Raw genomic sequence first — 25034 nt, 5'->3', positions numbered from 1 at the left:
TCACAGCTAAAAAAAATATGTTCCAATAAGAAGTAGTAATAACCCTTTCCATATATCTCACCATTCCAGGAAAGAAAATAACTGGTGGAACTTTGCATGTGCTCTTGATAAATAGAAGTGACTCATGTCCAGCTTTTGTTTAAAAGCAAATCCAAGAGAGGACAAAAAGCCCAGGACATTCATTGCATAAATAATCTTCTACTGAACATGCAAAACTAAGAAATCAAGATATGCCTCAATACTTGCTGCCAAGAAGGATTCTTCTAACCTAGCTTTACACATTTACATGCAGATGATGACACTGTAAGCTGATTTTATAGTAAGTTTCATTGTAAGGCATGATTAATCTAATGCATTTTAGGCATTTACTTTAAGATAGGTAAATTGTGCCTTAGATGTAACTTACTATCCTGACCTGATGTTCAATAGCAGCAAAGAGAGCTTATAGTGACTATATTGTAGAGGTTTACATTTAGTCAGATAAATTCCACCTTGGCTTGCTGCTGAAGTCATCGTATATATATATGAAGTATATTAGTGAGAAGATGGGTCCTTCTTTCTTTTGCTGCACATGGACTCATTGCCTATGGCCACGCAGTTCACAGTAAAAGTGAAAACCAAGAGCAGCGTCCAGCACGAAACCACTTGTGTGTGGTGCATGGCATTTCCTAATTTTCACAGTCAAAATCCTTTGGAGTTTTGGCTTTCAACTGCTGTGGACAGGCATGAGAGTTTCCCTTGTCCCCACCTCCACCAACAATATACTCAGGGAAAAAAAACTAACCGTTCCGGAGGGATGAGGGCACTTCCAAATGTTCCTTTCCTAGATGACAGACTGCTATCTCAGTCCTGCTATCAGCAAATAACTTGTCACCATTTTTTTTAGAAAGACACTGAGACACCTTGCTTTTGTGAATATTGCCTTAATTACATTTTTTTTTTAATAGTATGTGTTTTGTTGGTTTTTGTGCATCACATAAATGTATAAATGACCTATTTTTGTGTGTGTGTCTGCACCTGTGGAAGACTGCTTCCTATGCTGCATTACTGAGAATTTTGCCAGATGTAGTTTCAAGAACAGGATTTTCTGGTTTAATTTCAAGGACACATTATACATACTGTATTCACATTTAACCTTTTTGAAGTTCTGTTTAGATGGGTAAAATTAAAGGCTTTTTGGTGACTTTGGTTGGTTATTGCTTTGTCTTAGGCTTCCATTTCTGTCCCCTTAAAAAATGCATTCATATATATATATGTGTGTGTGTGTGTACGTATATATTTGAAATCTCATACAGTAGGTGTCACAATGCAGAGGTTCATAGATATTCCAGACTGAGACCATCATAATTTGTCATTTAGTCTGTCTTCATGTCAATACATCTAGACTATATAATTTGTGTCTCTCCAGCAAATATCTATAATACGTATTTTCTAATAATTCAAGAATTTTGTTTGGTATGCTGGTCTTCAAGATGTATACATCTTCTTTTCCTGAAATTGATTTTGTTCTGATTGTCTCTGAATAGTGATTATACCTCCCCTGATTTCATTTAACATCTCAGGTAATACAGGATAAGAAAACAGATTTTCCTTCTGTGAAATACAAAAATCCTACTGGTGATAAATCTTCCTGATGATAATATGGTATATAATGTCTTTCAAGGAAAACTGCACCACGAGTTAATGATAGATGTTAACGACACACTAATAAACTTCACCCAGTCAGATGTCTGGCTTTACTAATACATGGAGAATAGACTATTATGGCATTGCTGTTGGTTTTTTTTTCTTTTCTTTTCATTTTATACTGGTGTCCTGAGTGTCAAATGGCATGCAGTGCTCCTTGGGCTCAGTATTTCATAAGAAGAAATAGTGACAATAGATGCATAACAGAGAAGTTGTGCAAGCTGTTTCAGAAGACCTTTGTCAAACCTGAAGACAGGTTGTCTCTACCCTGTGCTTGTGCTAGATGCCTATACCTCTTGCTTTAAACAAATCAGATTGGAAACAGAAAGCATTTAACTCCTTCAATGCAAGACCAGGTGCAGCCGCTTAGCATTTCATGCTGCTGTAGAGAGGTTTGCCTTTCTGCTCAACTCCCCAGTAGTCTGCTGCAGAAATACTCCAAGTTCTTCCAAACCCCATCCCGGTTCCATAATCTAACCAAAACTAATGGTCGTCCCCCCCACTAAAGCACAGCCTGTCTGCTGTGTGGAGGAAAAGCCTTCCTGTCACTATTCCCAATATCAAACACCAAGTACAGCAGAGAGGAAGATTTGCCCCTGACATCATCTTCTTATTTTTTTCATAAGCTTCTTGATAAAAAAGCCCTACTAAATATTTTCTTTGGGAAGAATATTTGTTTTAAAGTTCTATATACAAATAAATTTTCTTTAAATCCTTTACTATGTCTTCCTTAGGTTTTTTAGTCATGGTCTCTCTTTTTCATGTACCTCACAGGTAGCTTCTCTGTACTTATTTTATAATAATTTTTGCATATATTTCAATAGAAAAGCTCTCGATTTTAATCTTGAACCTCATCCAGTTCTGCACTAACACTTAAAAAATAATAAGGTCAGGTCTATGCAAATGACTTCTGTTCCTAGCCCAGCTAATGTTAAGAAAGGCTAAAATTGCCCAACAACAACAGTTTCAGCACTAAGCATCTGCAACCTTATTTTTAGGATCTGCAATTTTAAATTTCCTAACCAAAAAACTTAAAAGATTATGGAGGCACTTTGATATTGCCAGGTCTTGCGCTTTTACCACAAACTTAGCAGTACTTGCACTAAAGTCAAAACTTTTGTGACTTCCACAGGGTCTAGCATCTAGATTCTGGCAGTATGAAATTGTAAACGAAACTCAGCTTTTATTTTCTAATGTCAGTTTTTACAGACCCAATGCTTGCAAAGAAATCCAAATGCCAAAAGTAAATAAAACCAAACAAACGAGACAACAAACACACAAACATCCCACGAACAAAATAACAAAACCACTCCTCAAACAAGAAAAACTAAAATATATTTTGGGAGGATTCAAGCTGCACTAAATTTAGTCAATCCCATTTTTAGGGGCCTGACAGAAAATACAGAAACGCTTTTAGTTTTCAAATCTTTATTTTGAAATATGTCCTTAATCTTATATTTTATTTTATTCTCATTCTTATTTTGAAGTATACATTTCATTTTATTGATGTGCTTAAGGTATTTACTATATCTTCCCAGCCTTTCCTTTTCTAAGCAATTTTGATTTTTATTGCCTTCTTACATTTTTATTGATTTCCCTGTTCCTCTTTTCATAAATTTTTTCAGTTTATGGATGAATCTTTGTTCACATGACATTGGTTTATAGAGGAAAAAAGATGAGAGGTGATAACAGGGCTTTTCATTGGTCACCTCACCTAAGCTCATTTGTTATCTGCACCAATAGATCACTAGCAACATATTGGCTGAAGTGTTTAAGCTTCAGGAGTTTTGTCTTGCACCACTGACGCTAATGGAAGTTTGCAGCTGACACAGTAGATGGTGAATAAGAGTTTGGATTGCTACTATATCATACCAATCTAAAACAGGCTTCAATTTCTATTTTGTATAATCATAATTTACCTGATTATTTTTCTGTAATGATTTCAGTATATTTTTTATACCTTCATCACTAAATCAAAGTTTTTGTGCCATATTTTTCCAAAGAGAGCAAGAACCCAGGTCACAGTGATCTGTATTCATCTGTTTGTTGGAATTTCCACAAATAATTGTCAGTGAACCATTATGATTTTTACTACATTTTCCAAGTATTGAAATACCTATATTAGCATTTCCATGAGCACCTGCTTGATATGCATGTTCAGTCTGAACAATTGTGTATGTACTCCTGAGAATAAGATCTGAGATAAGCTTTCAAGTACCTGATCATGCTTTGGTTTCTAGTTCTTCTATTCCTACCTAACCAGAATGTGGTTTTCCTAAAAACATTCTGGTCACTTAAGTAACATTCCAAGTAAACAAAGAAAGTTACTGGAGTGCCTGCAGAAATTCAAGATGCTTATATTACACACAAGAAATCCAACAAATAGACAGTATATGTCTAGAAGTCTTAAAATATCAAGATAATCTGCAACGTTGAGGTACCATAGGGTACCAATTCTAGGGCCAAATTTTTTAAAAAAAATAAATAAATAATAATAAAAAAAATTTATATCAGCTTCAGTCCCTCTATCTTTCTTCCCTACAAAATATGAGCATCTAAATAATCACATAATAGAGTTTAATTTAAGAAAATGCCTTTAACATTTGACAAAAAAGAAGGGTTTTTTTCTGTTTTATTTCTACTACCCTCTGACAAGATATGTTAATAATAGTCACAGAAATTAATGCTTAAAAGGACAAGCAAATTTGTGGAGGCAAAATACATGCCTAAATGGAATTTCCCTTCTATTTTGAATACAGGGGAAAAGATCTGTTTATAGTTAAAAAGCATTACAATCTGATATACTTCATAAGTTGACATTTTAAACATGGCATAAAGTTTTCCAAGTTCAACTGGGGACTAATGCAGTTGTCTGTCTTTCCGTCCATGTATTTGTGTCTTTTACCCTTCTTATAGTTTTCTGAAAAGCCACCACTGACCTGGAGAAAAATAATTTCTAGAACATGCATGTTTCCTAACACTAGTATATCTTCTCCCTCCCTTTGGCAATAATATGTTAGTTTCTTGTATCATCTCTCCATCCTCCTTGTGAATAATGAGGAAAATTATTAATCTTGGTCTCAACTGAATGTTCTCTTTAATAAATTATCTTTGCCATCTCTTAGAAGCACTGGTTCTCATTCATTGAATTCTTGTTCTTTGTATACTTGAAATATTTCCTATTATTTATATTAAACATGTGTAATTATATTTTTCTCCTCTTTTTGCTTTTCTTATGCTTTAACTTCTTTTGCCTTGTTTCAGTGACTCTTAGTCCTTCTCCTGCAAATGTGATGCTTTATAGCTCATCTCTGCTGCCTCCTTAATTTCTTGATCATTTTTATGGTGAATCGTGTTTTTATTATGAAACATACTTGTGTTATATGCATATACTCCATTTTTTTGATTAGGGTATACAGATGCCATTTTCTTTGGAATGTACAGCCATGAGAGAGAAGGAAATAGGGACATTAAAAATTGATGTGCCCTAATATATTGTTATAGCATTAATTTTACCTTCTAGATTAAAAAGTATATTTCCCAAAATGCTTAAATATACATACATATATAAACAAATATATATATAAAAAAATAAATTTTAGAAATTAGCTTTGCATATGCTAGGAGAAAGCAAACAGAAACAAGTACCCAGTAACTCGGCACCAAACCCGGTATTCTGGGAGCTTGCTGAAGTCTTAGAGAGTGGAGCTTACCCCATTACACAGGTCTATGGACAGGAAAGTCTGTGATTTCCTGGGGTTTAGGTGCTACTTATGTAGCTGCAATTCTTCTTCCCTCCCCTGAGATTAAAGACAACAGCTGTGGTCACAGATGGAATGTGCTTGTCAGAAGTAGGACTCTAAAATCCATAAATCTGGAATCAATAACCTATGCAAATGCAGGCTGGGAAAGTACTTGGTTACTTTGGAGCATCTTCTTGAAAATGCTGTAGAAATATACATCAATGGAATATGTCTCCTATTGACCTGAAGGTAGGAGGTTTTCAATGGTGTATGTGCATACCTTTAATGGATATGGGACTCTTTGCTACAAGGCCTATAATATGCCTGAGATAAGTATAGCAATCTTTTAGAAGTCCTTGAAACACATTACACAGGGCATTAAACAAAGGGGCATTTTTTTCAGTGTTATTCAGTATTCATAGAGATAGGTCACTAGACTTTTTTACTAGTAGTTGGTAGCTCAACCTCATTGTTATAAGGTACAAAGAAGATGAAGGAACCCTGAACATTACATACATTGTCTTTTTTTAATTGCTGTTTCTTTTCTTTAAGATCCTGTCAGCAGGACTGTTTTCCAAAATTAATCATAACCAGAATTAAAAATTACTTTAAAAATTACTTTAAAAACTTTATCCAGTTGACTTACAGGTATCCAGTTTATTTGTGCAGAACACTGAGAAAGAAATGTTTTTATGGCTCTGAACTTAATAAAGCAATAAATATTTGATGCTTGTTTAAATCCAAGATTGTAAAAAAAAAATCAGGTTTTCAACACATGTGAGTTTAAGTACCTGCTTTAAGTTAGTCCTTGAATGGGATCTTGTTCCAAATGAAGGCTTTGAACTCTGATTCTGATCCACTTTTCCCAATGGTATTATTCATAAACTTGAATATGAATCAACATGCTAGAGTACAACCAACCAACACGAATAAAAGGTGACACTATGGAACAAAATGTTTGAAAGATTTGGATCATGACAAAAGTCCTTTTGCTGAAGCCCTTACTTGTGAACACCTCCTCAGAAATTTATTCTTCCACTTCTTCCTACTCATTATTGCTGTCATGTCCATTCTCAGTTAAGAACATACATACTTCCACAACACAAGCAAAGACAAACCAAAGTATATATACAAGTGAACTGCAACTAATAATATGTTGCTTCAATACATCCTTATTCTCACAAACAAAGAGTGAGAGTCTGTCCTGCAGTAGCCATTAAAGTAAAATCTTTTTTGTTAGGCGCTTAGCTGTATCAATAATTAATCGTTTTGAACTATTACGTGAGTTTAATTGTTATTTATCTCTGGCTTTTTTTCCCCCAGTTTTATTAGAGATGTGCAAGGATACAGATCCCTTCTGCTTTGGGACTTGTGTTCAATATAAGGGAAAAGGTCAACAAGACATCATGAAAAAATGTGCTGATCTGGATGGCCCTTGCAGCTGGTCATATCTTTTATGAAAAAGCACAGGAGAGATTTCTATATTTAGAGGCTCAGAATAACTTTTTTCCTGCCCTTCAGCAATTTGCTTTTCCTAGGCCTCTATTTTTCTTTCAGTTGAAAACAGCAGACTCTTCTACAGTTGTTACATATTGACCTAAAACGTGACATTTTTTGTCTCTTTTTTGATTCATGAATCGTGCAGTTCACTTGATTGTGATTTTACTTTGCATTCATAGTTTTTTCACTGAATATACTCGATAAGAAAGTTTCAGATTATGACCTATTGAGAGCTCAGATAACAATTGTTGCATACTGCAAGAGTGAGAACAGCACAGCGTCCAGTAGCTGTTTGTGGAGGTCTGTTAGTATTTGCGATTGTATTTTTGGCTTCCTATTTTTCCTGTTATAGTAATGGATTGTTGCTGGGTCTCTCATTCATGCAAGCACCCTCAGCTTAACATTCCTATTGCTTGTCCACCAGCTTACAGTACTGGGAGAACTTAACCTTGAACAGAAAGGCACATTTTGTTTTAAGCTGAAAAAAGGGGAGGTTAAATGTAATCACATACTTTTGTCATTACTGCCAGAAAGTTTATATTCTGGATGTGTTATGTGTATTGTTTACTGTTTCTCCTGAATTTTTCGTATGTTTTCCCTTCTGTGATGTGGTTGGTTTGAAACATTTTAGCCCACCTCCCTTTTTCTTGTGGAAAGAATCTTAATAGAGAAATTAAACTTGTATCGTTTAGTTGTTGCACTTCTGCTTCACTTCCCCCCACATTATTTGTTTTTTCCTCCCTATTACATCATTGCTTTAAAGGAAAATAACTGGAGGGTATGTCCTCCTTCTAATCTTCCTTTGCCATCTAGTAAGAGGTTGAGGAGAGACTGGGCAAGGAAGAACAAAGAAGATATTGTACCAGTAGGAAAGTCTTATTCAGATTCCTAAAGGCAGAGAGAGAATCTGGCCAAGACTTTGTTAATATTTTCCATCACTTTTTATTGACCTCAGCTTTGAATCAGAAAACACCACCTGGATATGCCGTCTGCAATGTATCCCAAAATAAACATTGCCAGTTACCACACACTCAGGGGATTCCCTTACCTTTGTAATAGAAAACAAAAGCAATAGCAAGTGCAGAAGAATTTATGTGGTGCTGTAAATCTTCTGTTCTGAAAGTCTGGAATCCTCACTATGACGTTACAGCCATGGTAACTGATTATCCAGTGTTTTGTAGCTAGGGCTAAGATAAGCCCCTAGGCAGAGTTGCATTAGTTTTGTCTGATTCTTATTTATGTTGACATTTTCTAGCCCATTAAATATAGTCATTGCAGACTAGATGGTATCTTTTAGCCAAAGCTCTCAGTAGGAATAGGTGGATGTCTACATTGCCCCAGAAAAAGAAGGGCAATTTCTTCAGGAGCTGGCTCATATAACACTAAACTTCAATTTGAGAAGGCTCCTAGGCAAAGATGTAGCATAGGACTTAAGCAACAGAAATGCAGTTGAGGGGGCATTCAGAGACCCATAGTCAGAAGACGTAGGCAAGTAAAGGCTAAACCATTCCTAGCTTCCTTAGCATCTGAAATGGAGTAGGAACCAAACATAAGGTAAATATTCCTGTGAATAAATACAATTCTACTTAATGCTTGGCCTCGTCATCTAGATCTCTTCCTTGTGCTTTATTTCTATGGGATCTTAAATAAAGTCTTTGAAGAGTCTATGTTATTAGAAATATTCTGAATGCACCTGACTGCATGATACTGGCAACCTTCTGTATAACAGCCCTTTGATTAGAGAGCTCATGTAGCAAACTGGAAATATGAGGCAAATGGGAAACCCGAGCTTTTTTCTTAGATTATGTAGGAAGGAAATTGTATGTCCTCTTCTGAGGGAGATATAAAATATGGTTCAAGACAGCCTTCTCTCAGTTTTTCAGGATATACAGCTTCAACTTGCATAGCAAAGTTGAGAATACAAAGGTACCAGCATTTCAGAAACTCTCAGTAGAAGATACAAACCCGGAATTCAGAAGTAGTTTCTGGTGTTTATCAGACACAGCCCTGGAACCAACAAATCTCATCAAATCACAACAGAGACTCAGTCCAGAAGACCTTGATAAACTTGGGAACCAGGCCAACAGAAACTGCAGGATATTCAAAAACTGCAATGTTCTGCGTGTAGGGCAGAGTAATGTCATGGAAGAGTAGAAACCGGGAATCGGCCTGCTAAGAAACAACCCTGTGGAAAAGGTTTCCATTATAGTCTTTGTGGAGAAGAACCTCCTAAGCACCAGATTAGACAGGCAGTCTTACCTGTCTTGTATGCATGCAGTGGGGCTTTACAGTTACAAAACATGGCTTTAGCTTCTCAGCCAGGCTGGGCCAGACTGAGTATAGAACATCATTGTCCTGTTGCCTGTATTTTATGCTTTGTACTTCATAGCCATGTCTTCAGGTACTGTTTAAGTATTTTTTGCCATCAAGTGGCATATCTCCAGTGAAGACAGCAAGAAAAATGTCTCCCAAATCCCACTCCTGTCATCTAGTTCTTGGACTCTTCTTACAGCTTGTGAGACAGAGATTTAAATCTCTAAACGCACAGAGAAAATGCATGTACTCCATATACTTATGTATATGCAGGTGAATGTCTCTTGATTACTCCTGCTGGGTATATTTCATTTTGCATGGGATATATATTTATTTAAAAAGCAAATAAGAATGGCCTTCTCAGCCTAATGATTTCCATTTGTGATATGAAAAGCCGTGGTTCTTCCTTCTGCTCTCTCAAAAGTCTTTCCAAGAGAAGGTGAACATCCTTAGAAGGAGAGCCTGAGAACACACCCCAAAATAGGTTAACGCACAGCAAAGACGACACAGTTCTGGGGGAAAGGAGAGAAATAAACCCCATCAGTCAGAAAAGGGACTGAATCTTAGGTGTCCTGCCCCTGAATGTATTCTTTCCATTCTGGACTGCTGCATCAGAGAACGACACCAGCCACTGCTTCTGGCCCATTTGCAAAGGTAACCTAAACATGCAGAAACTTTTCCTGAAATTCAAACAATGTAGTTCACATTTTTTCAGGCAACTCTAACTACATTTCACTAACAAATGACACAGCCTGCTGCTTGAACAGCCTTATTTTACACAGGAAACAAGTGGAGCCATCATGCTTAGCAACCCCAGGAACAGGCATGCAAAAGGAAAGCAATTTCTGTGCCTCTCTGTGAAAGCTACATAGTAAAGATTGCCCATCTCGTTCAACGCTTAATCTATAAACATGCCAACACTCAGATTCACAAGCAGCAGTATTTCACACTCTGGCTAATATCGGAAACTGGCAGGGGAGGGGTTAAAAGGGGTCCAGGACAAGTATTCCTCCTTCACCCCTGCTAGTAGCATCTCTGGGTCAGAGATGACCTACTCTTGCAAAATACCAGTGGTTCCCTCTGTTATTTCTCTCTACATCTGTCTTTAGGATATGGAGATTATTTTCACCTCGGAGGCTATCAGTCATTACAGCCACACAGTACGTTCGTCTCGGTATTTCTGGAGAAGAAAAGCATACTTCCATTTATAACACTTTACCAATATAACTAGGGCTTTCAAACTAGTATATTATCAAAACACACACATTTAATATTTGTTCTTTTAGGTAGCTCACTGAATAAAGGCAACACTTTTTTTTTTTTTTTTTTTTTCTTTTTCTTTTCCTTGCTGGATGTTGCCTAGCAATATATTACACTGACTTTGAACAAGTCTGTAATAGTAAATATTATGGTTTCATCTAACATTTCAACTATGAAAATAAACTGCATAAAATGGAGTTCACATAAAAGATACCAGGGTCAAAGACCATTGGAGTAGGCATTCTGCATCCATTACAATACACTACCCATAGGCAGTGATTATTTATTGGAATATGTTATGAGTCATGGCAATTCATAACACTACGGTCTCTGGAAAATTCCATTTTCTAGTCTGAGCCAACATTAGGCTTACAGTACATACATTTTGATTAACTGAGACACAAATGTATCCCAGCAGTTACAGGAGAGTTGTTTCCTATCTCTCCTAAAATTGAGAGATACTTATTATTTCCAGGAAAATAAATAAGGTCATGTGGAATGAAGTATTTACAATTCTTGGGAGGACAGTTAAAATGAATAAGACTGTACATGAAAGCTTGTTTGACTGCCTATTTAGTTTCATTTTAAAGATTTTAGTCTTATCATTCATGATTTATGCACAACATGTACTGCCACTTGCTGGTCTGTTCTATAAATACCTTCATAATTTGAATTAAGATAATGCGTTATCTGTGCTTGGTAGATGTATTACAGTTTTGTACTCACTTAAAGTTCCACCAAACCATAAAGCCTTTTGCATTTTAGATTTAGCTAAAAATATTCCCCCATTAAAATAGCAATCATCATTAAAATTAGTTCCCTGATTCTACTGATTAATTTTTCAGTAACAAGCAAGGTTTCCGAACAGTTACAATTAAACATATTTTTAGACAAAAGTGACAATTTTTTAAGAGTCTAGAGAAACAATTACCTGGCATAAAAATCGGCAGCACACAATTAGAGGGAAGAGAAAGTAATTGGAAATAAAAATATATTTTAATATATACACAGTCATAAGAATATTGCCAGAGGCTACACAGTGGTGTTGCTAAAAAAGTTTTAAATATGTGTATTTGAGACCATTCCACTTCTCTGCAGACAAATGTGAATCCTTCTATAAAAGCAGCAGATTGTTTATTTCTGAATGTATAGTTTCTGGTTAATCAGGTTTCAAACCTTTCATCTTCTATCAATTCTGTAGTCCCACTAAAAGACAAATGCTAGTACTTGGCTTATGAGATGCAAGATCAGGATTTGTAATTACTTTCTGGTAAATGGACATTCTTAGCCACATGAGTAGTTTGAACCTTGTGCTCAGTTTTGGCTGTTGCAAAAGGGGAGGGGAATAACCTGTTCTCCATATCTGTGAGACACAGAACAAAAAGTGATGGAGTCAGGTTGCAGTGAGAGGTATAACTTATGTCTGTCAGGAAATGTTGAATCACTGGCATAGACTGCTCAGAGAATTTATGGAAATGTCATCACCTGGGATCTTTAAAATAAGTAAGCAATACAAGGCTATAGCTTGATGCCTTTATTCAGTCAATCTAATTATCACATAAAAGTTCTGAAAAACATTTAAGAGCTATGTAAATTTGTTCACATAAAGCCATAGAGCATCTTGTATGTTTCTTCCATATTCATCTTTGTTTACAACAGAAAAAGCTGGGATTTGAGTCTTCATTTATTATTTTTACTCTTCCTATTTTCTTTCATTTGATTACTTGAGTCTATGAGGAGGGTATTTTTAAATTTTTTTGTGGACCATATCTCATGACATGTGGTCCATCGGTTGGTAGCCACTGAACTAGAAAACGTCTTGAAAGTCTCTGTCCTCATTTGCTACAAACAGGTTGTAAAAGATGGTGTTTCTGTTTACTGTTTAAACTATGCTTAAAACTCAACTGCAATAATGCAAATTCTACTTTTAAGTCTGAAAACAAGCCAATGACTATAACTGCCAAGTACTGTCATAGCTTAGGAAATATTAACATAGGAACAACCCCTTAAACTTTGGCACGTTCTAGACCTTTTTTAACTGTAGGCTGATACTCAAAGAAAGGTGTAATGGCATATATTTTTAAATTTAGGTCTGCCATCACCCTTAGATGATGGGGGCAGGGGGAAGCCCTGCATAGGCTAACAGATTTATTTATTTTTTTTTATACAAAAGAACAAGATGTCTCTTAAAGTGGAAATGAAGTCCATTGCCTTCTCTCAAATAACCTGTGTTCCAGCCAAGAATTTCTTCTGTTTATCACATTTTTAAATACTTTTATGACTTTATTGCTCATGAACATTGGACATCTCACAGTAAACCCTGATTTCCAGCAGCAGAACAAATAAAAAAGAAAGCAAGCTGCAAACGCCACTAGAAGCATAACAGGGCCTGAGAACGTGTATTTGTTGACGAGACAGAGTTTGCGAGTCAAGCAATTAAACATTGTTCAGCTGACAGATGCAGTCATAAAATATCTGTGATGGACTTAAATTGCAAATAATAGCAGGCTACAGGCTGTCACAGATGACCACTGGATAGTAATCACTCCTGAAATACCATCCTTGAGCCTTTTAAATAAAGAGCGGTGGTAGATTTTTTGAAACGGTGGGGGAAGGGGAAGTAAGAACTTGTAACAGACTGGTTTGATGTGTCAGAGCAAGACAGAAATAATTAACTGGGACCTACCTGTCTGCGCTGTACAAGGAGTGCATTGTGCAGAACTCACAACTCCCTCTTTGCCCTTCTGAACACGGCAGGGATAAACAGGAATGACATAAACTCTAAGAAACAGCTCCAAAACCTTCCGAAGTCAACAGACTCATAATCAGCTCCATGACTTGGCTCAGGTCCTTCATGTGCAATGGCACCCGCTCAGTAAAGGCTGTCCTGAACCTTCCGAATAAGCCAGACACAGGAGCCTGCTCAGTAACTGCCTCAGGTCCCAGCACACTGGTTAAGAAACTTTGGGTCCCCTTTTTGTTCCATACTTTGCAAAAAGGACAAGTATACAGTAAACATATAAGCACTTCTGGCTCCATCCTTTTGCTACCTAGCATACAGAGGAGGGCCTGGTCATTCCTCACTCTTTGTTGTACCCCCACCACGTTCCCCTGATCTACATCCTCATATTTGGCAGATAAAGGAGATCAATACAGCTGAAACACTTTTTTAACTCATCAGTCAAGAAGATGGAAGGGCCTCATGGGCTACATTGCTGCTTCAATTTATGGAAAGGACAACAAAATCCCCGCTGTCCCTCAAAGAGAAGGAGCTCTGCTCTGCTTACAGCTCACTGTCTCCATGTTTCCATGCAGGGAAGTCAAAAGCAACATGACTCTCTCCTGCCTGGCCACACATGGCGGGGTCTTATTTTTAATATGATTCAAGGAGGCTCTGAATTGACATATTCACCTAAAAATTCCTGGTAAAGTCTCACTTCTGACTCAGAATGGTTAATACATACTGCTAGCCATTTGAATAAGAAAAAAAATCTGTATCCATTCCATCGGACTTCAGCCACGTAAAAGTAACGTGACTGTTTTGGACATCTGCCTGTGTTCTCAGTGTAGCTGAAGAAAAAAGAGTATTCCCCCCCCCTTCCCCCCAGTTGTATAATACCCACTTTAGTACTAGATAAAACACTTTCTAGAGATGCTTGCTTCTCTCCAAAGACAATATGGGCTCCTGGAGGAAAAGGCTGGAGGAGGGCCTTACCTTTTAGATGATGCGAGTTAAGTCAAATGGATTCCACCAGCACGCTGCCGCTGCTATAAATCACAGCGTGCTTGTGCCCATTCCCATACTGACACAGCTCTCTCAAAGTAGCTGTAAGAAGTGACAGCTGCCTGGCAAGATACTAGACTTAAATGTGAGCAGATAAGAAGTGAGATGCAGTGATTTTCGAGGTGGAAGAAAAAAGAAGAAAATATGAATCATCCATTTTATACAGTATACTATATCCTTTATGGTTCAAAGCAACATTTGTGTGACATCCCCCCACCCCGAGGGTAAATTTCAAATAGTTTTTCTCAAGATGCTTTTCAGACATGCAGCAAAAATGTTATAGCATTCATCTGAAATGCAATACTGCCCCTCTATTTTATTAATTCCTCAAAAAAGAAATTACAGAAGTTAATAAAAATTAAAATTCTCACAAGATTTTGGTTGCTTCCAAGCATCAAAAATAAGGAAGAATTTTTATTTCAGTAAGATTTCATGGTTATATGCTTTAAATCGGGGGGGAGGGGGGAAGGGGAGGGGGAGAGGGGGAGTATTGGGAGGGAAGGGAATAAGCTTCTGAGCTGATTAAGTATGTAGATTTAGGTGGAACATTTTTGGATTTATGGCAGGTTTTATGTCTGTTTTTTATGGTTTTGTTCACCATTAAGAATTCCCTTTTTATAAGCAAAAATCTTCTATAATACCTCAAAAGTGAATGGTCATGTTAGCCGTTTCTATCATGAGTGATCGTTGTTATCTATTTGCTTCATGAAGGAAGGAAGTTTGGCAGTATTAAGCTTTTTAAAACAGAGGAAAAGCAGACCAGACTCAGACAAATGCTCAAATGCCAATAATGGCTAAAAGCAATGTAAAAGCAACATTATTGACAATGAAAAAGAAATAATGGAGGGGTTTGTGACTGAGATGTAAATAACCATTTTTTTTTCTCTCTCTCTCTTTCTGTTGTTCAGCATTTTGTGAATAGAATTAATTAGGAATATTTAGAGAATCCTGGGTGAGATGCTGTTTGTTGATCATGGCTAGTTCTTCTGCCTGCCACGCTTGCAGAGTTTTGACATTCATACTTTAGTGTGCAGGAACATGATTGACCTGTGTAATGATTAATAGAGTATTATTATTAATTCAGAAAATATTTAATTACATTTTAAAGGAGTTGTTAATAAGATATTGATGGCAACGGGTATATTTTCAATGGTTTCAACAGGTACTGATTGACAGAACATTGCTTATGTAAGGAGATAGAGATAAAACTAAATAGGAATTGGTCAATAACAGCTGGTCAAGTCCCATAAAATATTTCTATGCTGTTATTTTAGATCTACTTTGAGATCGTTTTAACTAGGTTGAGCTACATGACCTCTTTATATCATATTTTGTAGCACATATCAAAATCATTTATAATTTTCTTTTGTATTTAGAATGGTGTGGCTGGAGGAATTGATCCCTCTCTAGGAGTTTAAAGTCACAGAAACATAGGATGATATTTCTTCCCTTTTCTCTTACTGTGAGCCACAAAAGGAGGAATCTCAGTTCAGAAAGACCTTCTTTCAGTGACTGGGAAGATAGGAATACAACTGGTGGACATCCTGTTCCTCAAGAGCTATATCTGCATCAATTTCACACACACAGCAGAAAAGGGAAAACTGAGAGACCTCTTCATATCTGGCAATGTAACAAAGCTTCTGGGATGTCAAGCTATATTGTTTGCAACACAGATTATCAAACTCATTTTGAGTTTTAGGACAACTTCCAGACTGACAGATGTAACCTTAACTAGAAAATCAGACACTGTGGTGAGCAAAACTAAAAATATAGACTAACTGGAAGGAAGATCTTCGCTTTTGGAAATGATGTGAATTGTCAGAGTTTATTTTAATTTCACTCAAGCATGAGAAAAACAATTAAAAAAAAAAAAAAAAGAAGAAGAAGAAGAAGAAGAAAAGAAAATATTCCTGTGAAGTTAAAACTTAGGCTTTCCCTGATTTTCAATATGATTTTGAACCTGCTTCACATGCAATAAACTGCAAGTATTTAAGCAGACTGGGACCATAATTTCAGATCCAGAATAAAAAAATGAAACCCCACACTTTTCTAACAAGGTATGTTGAAAGACGTTTCAGCCTTGTTTTTTTTTGTTTGTTTGTTTCTTTTGTTGTTGTTGCTATTTGTTTGGTTGGGTTTTACGTGTAAGCAATTGTCATTTTTTAGTAGTCAAGAAGGGAGACTTCCTAAATACAGTGTCATCTTATAGTCATTATTATAAGGGGTTTTCTATGGTAACTGACATTAAAAAAAGGAACCTTGAAATCAGCAAAGAAACGTATTCATCCAGAACAGGTGAAATTGGCCCTAATGTGCTAATTTCCCTTCCTTTGTGAGTTAAAAAAACCTAGAACATCCTCTCCAATGCTGGACACTGTTCTACAAACTTCTCCCAAACAAGCTAACGCTAATCTCATCCAGCTACCCACTCTTAGCAAAATATAGGAAAATTCAATAAAATTAAAGATGTAACACAGCCTCAAAAAGCATTATATACAGAAATACAGAACAAATTCATTGAATTATTAAATACCTTTTTTTAATCAGCTGCATATTATGCATTTAAATGGTTGAACCCATGAACCTTTATTCACTTCTCCATACCTCAGAAGATAATTAGCATTTTTCACTCCTTTCAAACTGGAGTGAACTAAAAGCCATAGCTATTCCTGTCAGCATTTACATATCTGCTTGATTTTAAGCTATGGTTCAGGCATATTTAGGTACTCAAATGGGCAGAATGGTACCTAGTAGGGTTTTCTGAAACATGAGAGTACCTCTCTCCCAGGAAGACACTAATGATGATATTATCTGCTCCTCACTTTCCATTTTTAGAAGATCCTCTGCTTTGTGTAATATATTTTGATGTGCTTATGAATTTTTAGATTCACAGTTATCCAAGCAGTCGACTGTATCAGAATCTGTGTCGCTGATTGTGAAGTCTAGGTGAGACCAATAACTCCAAGGCATGTGAATAGCCCAGACTCGCATGAACAATTCTGTTGAAAGCAACAAAAATGAAACAAACACCCCAAGGCAAAAAAACAAGAATAAAGTCCTCCTGCTGTCAGAAGTGTTCTGGGAAAGCATACTCTCTTATCAATGTCTTTATAGTACTAAAATTTGTCTATCAGTCTGAGACAAATTTTAGTTCTGTTTTGCTGTAACCCCTTTGTAAATGTCTGTCCAGAATACTTGTGCCTGGCCAATACCTGAACTTCTTCAAAAACGTTTCTTCTTAAGCAACATTTTTCAGCTCTGAACATGAAAACATTTCCCTCATTTTTCCTTAATAATCTTTCAACTTAAAAGACATCTTTATCACAAAAGTTGTTTCTACTAAAAAAAAGAATGAGTGCTTCATTTCAGTCTGCTGTTATCCTTGAAGTCTGGTGATAGCTGTACTGCTCTTAGCCTCAGTGCCATGGACTTTCGTAAAATTAGTGGCTGATAATCCCTCTTATGATTTATTATTTACATGTGCCAAATGCTACACTCTGGAGCATACCAGGCTTCCCTTACAGTGAAAATCTCTAATAATATATTCCATCAAGTTTTATTTTCTGAGAAAGTTATTGAACTTGGCTCCATTCATTGCAAAATTTGTAGAGGCCAGATAACATAAAAAGCACATGCTGAACAGTCATCATGTAAAAAAGAAGTTTTCTTCAGATTGATATACGAAAAAAATCCAAACAAAACCATGCAGCGAGAAACAACGTTTAAATAAGGTCATATTACTAAGTAATGAAAAGTTTTGGTGTTTATCTTTCGGAATTCTGAAATCAGCTTCTACTCGTTGTATTATTTCTCTTAATAATTTTCTGTCCCTGTGAAGAAGTATTTCCAAACAGAGTTATGTCTGTAATTCATCAGTCTTCTTAACAGCGATATGAAATCCCTAACAGAACTCTTTTATTTCAAAGGTATTAGTGTAGCATGCAGGAATCTTTTCACATAGTCCAACATGCATATGCTGGCAAACAAAATTTTGTGGTGGGAGCAGAAAAATTATGCAGATGTCAGGTTACCATATGGGAAAATAAGAGGATGAACTGTTCGTATGGGAGAAATTCTGCTAATGATAATCTTACTGCTGTGAGCTTACTCAGCAATAGTGTAAGTGCATCCAGAAAAGGCTCCAGGCAAATCCTCACTTGAGGACAAGTGAAGAATTTCACCAGCTGAACAAACTGTAGGTAAGTGAAGTGCTGCCTGTCTGAGGCATGTGAACATGAGAGCAGCCATGAAACCGAGAACAGTTTTTCTCGCCTGCTGCCCTTGCTGAATCTCTGCTAGAGTTGCCCCTTTTCTTGGACTTGCCATTTATGCTGTCTTGGAAACAAAAAAGAAACTGTAAAGTGCAACACCAACTTTCTCCTTTGCTGTTGTCTCTGCCTTTACATCCATCTGGCTCTCAGAGACAATCTTATCTCTCACACTCCTGGAAGTGAAAGGATCCATCTGTTTGATAGGGGGGGTGAGTCAGCACGAGAGCTTGGTATCTGTATGAAGGACCCTTTGAAACAGGTACGAAAAAACAGAACGTGTTTACAGATTATATTACATTTCATTGCTATAGCAGAGGAAAATGTCTCCATTTCTTTCAAACACTCATCAATACATTTTTACGCTGATAATTTTTGGTTTAGCTACTTCTCAGCACTTCTGCAATGAATGCTGCCACCGCAGGTATCATTTGATGTATATGGCATTTTCCTTGAAAAGTCATATGGATGTAGCCTGGAGATACCGATTTTTGCCTTGGAACAGTTTTGCATTTAAAAAGTTTCATTGAACCCTGGAAAATATACCTGTTCTTCCTTTGCTTGTGGAGTAGTTTGAAGCTATCAGCAAGCACAGTTCTTCTGGTGGTCCATAAGCAAAGTATCACCATGTCAAAACATGACAGGGAGAGTCATCAGGAAAAGGCACATGACTTCCACAGTCCTTAATATTCATCACTTCTAGAAGATCCTAAGTTAGCTTGAAGACAACCTCACTAGGTAAAGGCACTGGGAGAGTTATGGTGCCAAAAACATCTGCCTTGTTTTTGGCGGGTGAGTAACACCTGTGATTTTGCAGCAGCAGAAGTCTCAGCTGGATCCACTTTATTTCACAGTGGAGAGAAATGAAGTTAACATTAGCTGAGAACAACCAGACCTGAAATATGCAATTCTACGTAAACCATGAAGTTGATTATTTTGCACCTTTAAAATCTGGCTGGGAATTACTTCCTAACTCTTTATTTATTTATTTCCACTATTTATGTTTGGCTATGCTCTGTCCAGGTCTGACAAACGAAGTTGATTTTGGCTACTTGGACGCAGAGATGGGTGCCAAACCACAAATTTTCTGTTAACTGGTATGTCAGCATGACTGATTCATGTACGGGTCTCATATAAAGTTGAATTTCTTAAGTGTACCCACGATTCTTCCCTCCTACCATGCAGTCACATAGCTGAATTAATCTATTCTAGTTCAACCTTCAAACACTTTGTTAGAAAGTAATTTATCTGTGAGTGGGCTAGCTACTAAGTACTCAATTCCCTACACCCTTCTAAATAGACTTCTACTCACCTCTTAACAAAATGGAGGGCTAAAGTAGAGGGCCACAGGTCTGATCCAATGCAGGGAAATTGCCAGCTTTATTTATATCTACAGTTAGGCTTTAAATAATTTGCCTTGCTACAGACAAAGCCACTTCCAGAAACAGCAATGTTTTTGGAAGGCATTGGCTCCCTGCATGATGGCTGCTGCAGCGTTCCACTCCTCTCCACTCAACATGTGCCCTACGCACCAAACACATTTCTTTTAGGCACTGGATGGAACAGCACAGAAATTGCCGAGAAGAAACACTGCTGGAGTATACTGGTCAAACCACGAGAAAGCACTAGGAAGCAGCCAAGTGTCTAAATCATTTTTCATTTTATCCTCATTAGACAGTTGACGTAGTTTATATGCTTTAGCCAGATACGATAAAACTCATTTGGTTATATTCATAGTGGGAAATGTCTATTTAGTGCTGATTTAATGCCATTTAGTGTGATATTTAATATTCTATTCAATCTGACAGTGGTATAATATCTTTCCAAAGCAACTGTACTTCTAGATCGTGGATAGTGAAGGAAAAATCGGTCCAATTTCAATTGCTGGATCTACACATAATCTCCGGAGTAAACAACTGCCCATTTATTACCAGTAAGATTAAAACACTCTCTTTCTATTTTGTCCTGTGAAAGGCAAAACTGCAATGAGCACAGAAGAGGAACCAGGAATTTGGATGAGCAAAACATCAGCATACAAAGAGCTGTATACCGCAGTGTTAAACTATGGATGTCAAACTGTGAACACATGAGACAATTCCTAGAAACAATTTAGCCCTTTTACCTACAAACTTACTTAGAATGAATCAGGGCTATGTTTGTTCTACTTTCAAATACTTACCTTTCCAGACACAGCATGTTTCTTTTTCACGCTTTCAAATGCACAACCTGCTCCTTTGTATGCTGCTGTCACGGTGTGATTTGCTCCAGGTTTGTGCCTTGAGCTTCATCTCTGTTCATGTGTGCACGGCCTCACTATGGATTTCAAAGCTACTATTACTTCATTTTTCTCTCTCAAATATGAACACCATCGCTTAATTTTAATGCCAAGATTTAATTTTCACTCCCTCTAATAGTTTTCTATTCATGATTAATTTGTGGTTTTTGGGTTGTTTTTGTTTTTGTTTTTCTTGGAGGGAAAATGATGAAAATTGCAATCATTGTATATATATATGTGTATATGGGAATACATGTGTATATATGTATAGATATTCATATACTTATGAGCCAGCAGTCAGTTGGAGATCAGTGATTGTGTTTTATAGTTGTGGGGCTGGCACTTTTGTAATGAATAAGTCTTGTGACACATTGTACTCTGGTAGCAAGAGAGGAAAAAAAGCTTTTTTTACCTAATGCCTTGGTAATGGACTGCTCACAGATGAAAAAAACAAGGACTTATAAAATGAAGGGCTTGGGGTTTTTTGGTACTTTTTTTCCTACCAAATGTTTCCTAGAGCTTCAGATGTCTGAGTAAACATACACAAATTCCTGTGATATTTGACTCACACGGTCAGGACTCTGTTTCAGTCCAGTCCAACATACTGGCAGTTTTGCCTAATAACTACTGTACAAACCATGTGCTTGGTACGCTAACGGGGAAACGGTCCAAACTGGGAATAGATGACTGCCAGTCAAATGCAGATAATTAATGTCACAGAGAATGAAGCAGAGATTAACAAAGAAGTGAGCCAGTTGGATCCCATCCTAGTGTTTACTAATGACAAAGGCTTTGCTGCGTCTTGGACATTTTATTTTTTTTTTACTGTTTCCCACCAGAACAATCCCATTCTCTGGCTTGTTTTTACTGCCCTCTAAGATGGTCTATAAAATTACTTCATACAGATTAGAGCTGTGTGATCCCCTATCTTGCTGATTTATTTGGACAGATCCTTCAGCATTTATATCATCAGCATGGATTTTCATGTTGTGGTTTAGGATGGCTTCTTTTCTACCAGCATCTCTTTTTTAAAAGTGTGACAGAAGCCCAGAAAAAATTATGTGCTTGAAGGAGAACAGAATAAAATATGTGTAAGGTTTTTTTTTTAATTTTGACGTTTGACACTATCTTGCTGCCAGACTCAGGCCCATGTTCAGCTCAAGAAAACACTGACAGTCAGGAAGGGTGTTTAAGCATGTGCTTAACATTAGGTACATCTTTAATTCCTTTGGGCATTCAAAATAGAAAATGTGTTTAAGCATCTTCCTGATTAGGACATTAAATGTCTCTCTGCATTTTGAATTCTGCAGCCAACCTTTGCCTGTACCCAAGGCGTCATTTCTACTCATTTCCATATTACTCTTCAAATATTAGCATTTCTTAGATTTGCCCAGAGAAGCACAAGCATTGAACAAGAAATTGAACAAGCCACACAATTTTTGTTTAGATTTCAATGAATAGCATATATGACAATATATTCTTCAGGTTGTTTTTTTATTGATTGATTTATTATTACCACTGGGACGGAGATGAAAAGGATTTTTAAATTGGTGCAAAAAATGCTTTGTGGATCATATTATTCATCAGAAAATTCTTGATGCTATCAGAAGGAAAATGACCCTGTGCAATTTGATACGGATTTTGTTAGATCACAGTAATTACAGGCAGAGTTCAGTTTTGAGTGCTCAAAGGTTAGGATGAATTCTGGAGTCACTTGTAAATGCCTCAGGAAACTTTTTGTTCAGATTATTTAACCAGAAAATCTATTTTCAAATGTAGGCACATTTGCTTAAAAACACTATGACTGAAATCTCTCAGACGACAGGTACCTTGGGTGGGATTCAGCTGACCTCATGAGTTTGAGAAATCTCATTGTAACACACACTTCTACCATTGATCAGATGGTCTGTATCCTAACAGTGAGTCTGTTAAACGTGAAGGGAACGTGGAACGAACTGACCCTCATGTAGACTTCTAAACTGTGCATGTCTGAAAACACAAGGTGAAATAAATTCATTCCTATAGTCTACTGAGCCAGATTTGAAGTTAATAATTTCAACAAACACTGCTTAATAAAAGGAGAATGCAATCCAGCCTGGGGATACTTGGTCTCTAAAAAGTAGTACACACACACACAAATTACTTTCTAAACCTTTTTTTTTTTTTTTTTTTAATTTATGATTTTTATTTAATGGTACATTTCTATGCTGAAGATATCATTTCAGTTTGGGGGTTCCATTTATAGGGCTTCAACTTCTGTGTCTGAACTCATCATATGGGCTTCCTCTTTTTTCAGTAAGACTAAGAGAAGCAGATATGAGCTCTGGGGGTACCTGTCCCTCTGTGCTAAACATTGAGGATGCCTTTGTGACTAGCATAGAAAAGATGCCCAACTTCTACCCAGAACGTCAAATAATATATATTTAAGTAACTAATTATCTGCCTACTATTAAGAATGTCACAGGTAGTAAACCCTGATTTTTTAGCAGATTTAGTGATCTCTAGTTCTTTTTTTACTGTCCTCAGTATGAGTCTGACTTTCCCTTCTATTTTCTAAAGATCCCTTTTATTCCACCAAACATAGTGTGATCATATTCTCTTGTCTGACACTGCTCTAGTGTGATGTATAAATGTTGCAGTAGTATACTTGGGTTTCTAGTGAATCTGAAAGTGTGCATACTGCGTAACTAATGGCAGCAGTCTCGCTCCCTCTCCCTCTCTGCTGGATGCCAGCCCAGGAGCAAACAGCATCAGGTGCCAGGTTTCAGGGACACGTTCCCAAGTTCAGAAATCTCTCATACACCTGTCCATTGTTATTACAATTCACAATATGCATTTCTTCTTCCAGCTATCCTCCACCACGCTGGCATGTGTTTCTTGGCATAGCAGCCTTCAGTTAGATTTTCAGGTAGTTCAGTAGAAGACACAACAGCAAGAAATGTATTTTAGCTTTGTATGTCTCCACGGTTTACTTCGCCCTCTAAGAATCTAGGCGCTTTGCAATTATGATTACTTGCCCACAATACTCAATGAGAGAAAAAGTGGGGATAATTCTGAATCTTTAACAGAGAGTGGCTTTGGGTTGACTGTGCTGGTCAGTGGTGTATTGCTCACTTTGAAGAAAGAAGGAAGAAAGCAGGTTCTACTCCTGTACATGTTTTCAGCGGTCACGAAGGCGACCCACTTTGTATTTGATCCAAGACAAACTTATGCCATTCAGAAGGGGACCAGGGAAATATTAATATTGTCTGAATCTAGAGAGGTAAGTCCTTCAGTTTTAAGCCAGAACATCTAATTTAGGAGTCTGTATTTCTCCATTGACTATATAAAGACCTAGGTTCCTATCTGTGGCACTTGGGTACTTAAAAATAGTTAGATATCTGCTCTCCAACAAATTATACAGCTGAGTTCCAGTAACAACAGAGCTTCAACAGATGCTCTGGCTAGTTAATTCTTTGGTTACAAACCTGCTGCTCCTCCTGCACGTTTTCTTCAAAACACTTATAATCCACTGAAATTCCATGGGAGTTACATGTAGCAAGAGGAACAGTGAATTCTGCTTTGTATAAAAAGCATCACTGGAAACCAGTGAAGTGTTTAGTCTGTCTTGGATTTTTTATTGAAATGCTGAAGCAAAATTACTTCAGGATTTATGGATTAAAATTAGTGCTAGTTCATTTTTATTTTATTATTTCTTTTCTTATCTGTTATTACGACAGTCTGTATGCACACCTATATATCTTATTCAAAAAGTTTATTTTAGCAGAGTTTAGAAAGTCAATCTTGTTACCCAGCACAGATAGGGGACTCAAAAAGCAAGTGTGATTTGGAAGAGGAAGGAGGGACACAGGAGTTGATATTATCCTTTCAATTTAAAACCTTTGAAATTGTTCCCATATGGGGAAAGCAGGGAGGTGAATTCTGCAAAGCGTGCATTAGGCTGTGTACCAGATAACAGGATTAACCCGGGATTTCAGCTTTGGCTTTCTACCAGGCACAAAAGCTTCAAATCCTGTGAAAGATGGCAAAGAAAGAATGTCCTGCCCTGCCCCGCAGGAACAAGGGGACCAGGCTAACATGCTAGAGCTTTCTCCCAAAGAAATATTGCCTCAGTGCTGCATAGATTACTGGATTCATAGATTTTTCAGAGTGAGAGGAGACCTTATAATCACTTCATCTGCGAGGCAAGTATGCTATTTATATAG

This window comes from Accipiter gentilis, chromosome 4 (assembly GCF_929443795.1).
Source record: "Accipiter gentilis chromosome 4, bAccGen1.1, whole genome shotgun sequence".
In the NCBI taxonomy this organism is placed as follows: Eukaryota; Metazoa; Chordata; class Aves; order Accipitriformes; family Accipitridae; genus Astur; species Astur gentilis.
This window is presented reverse-complemented; position numbering follows the sequence as displayed.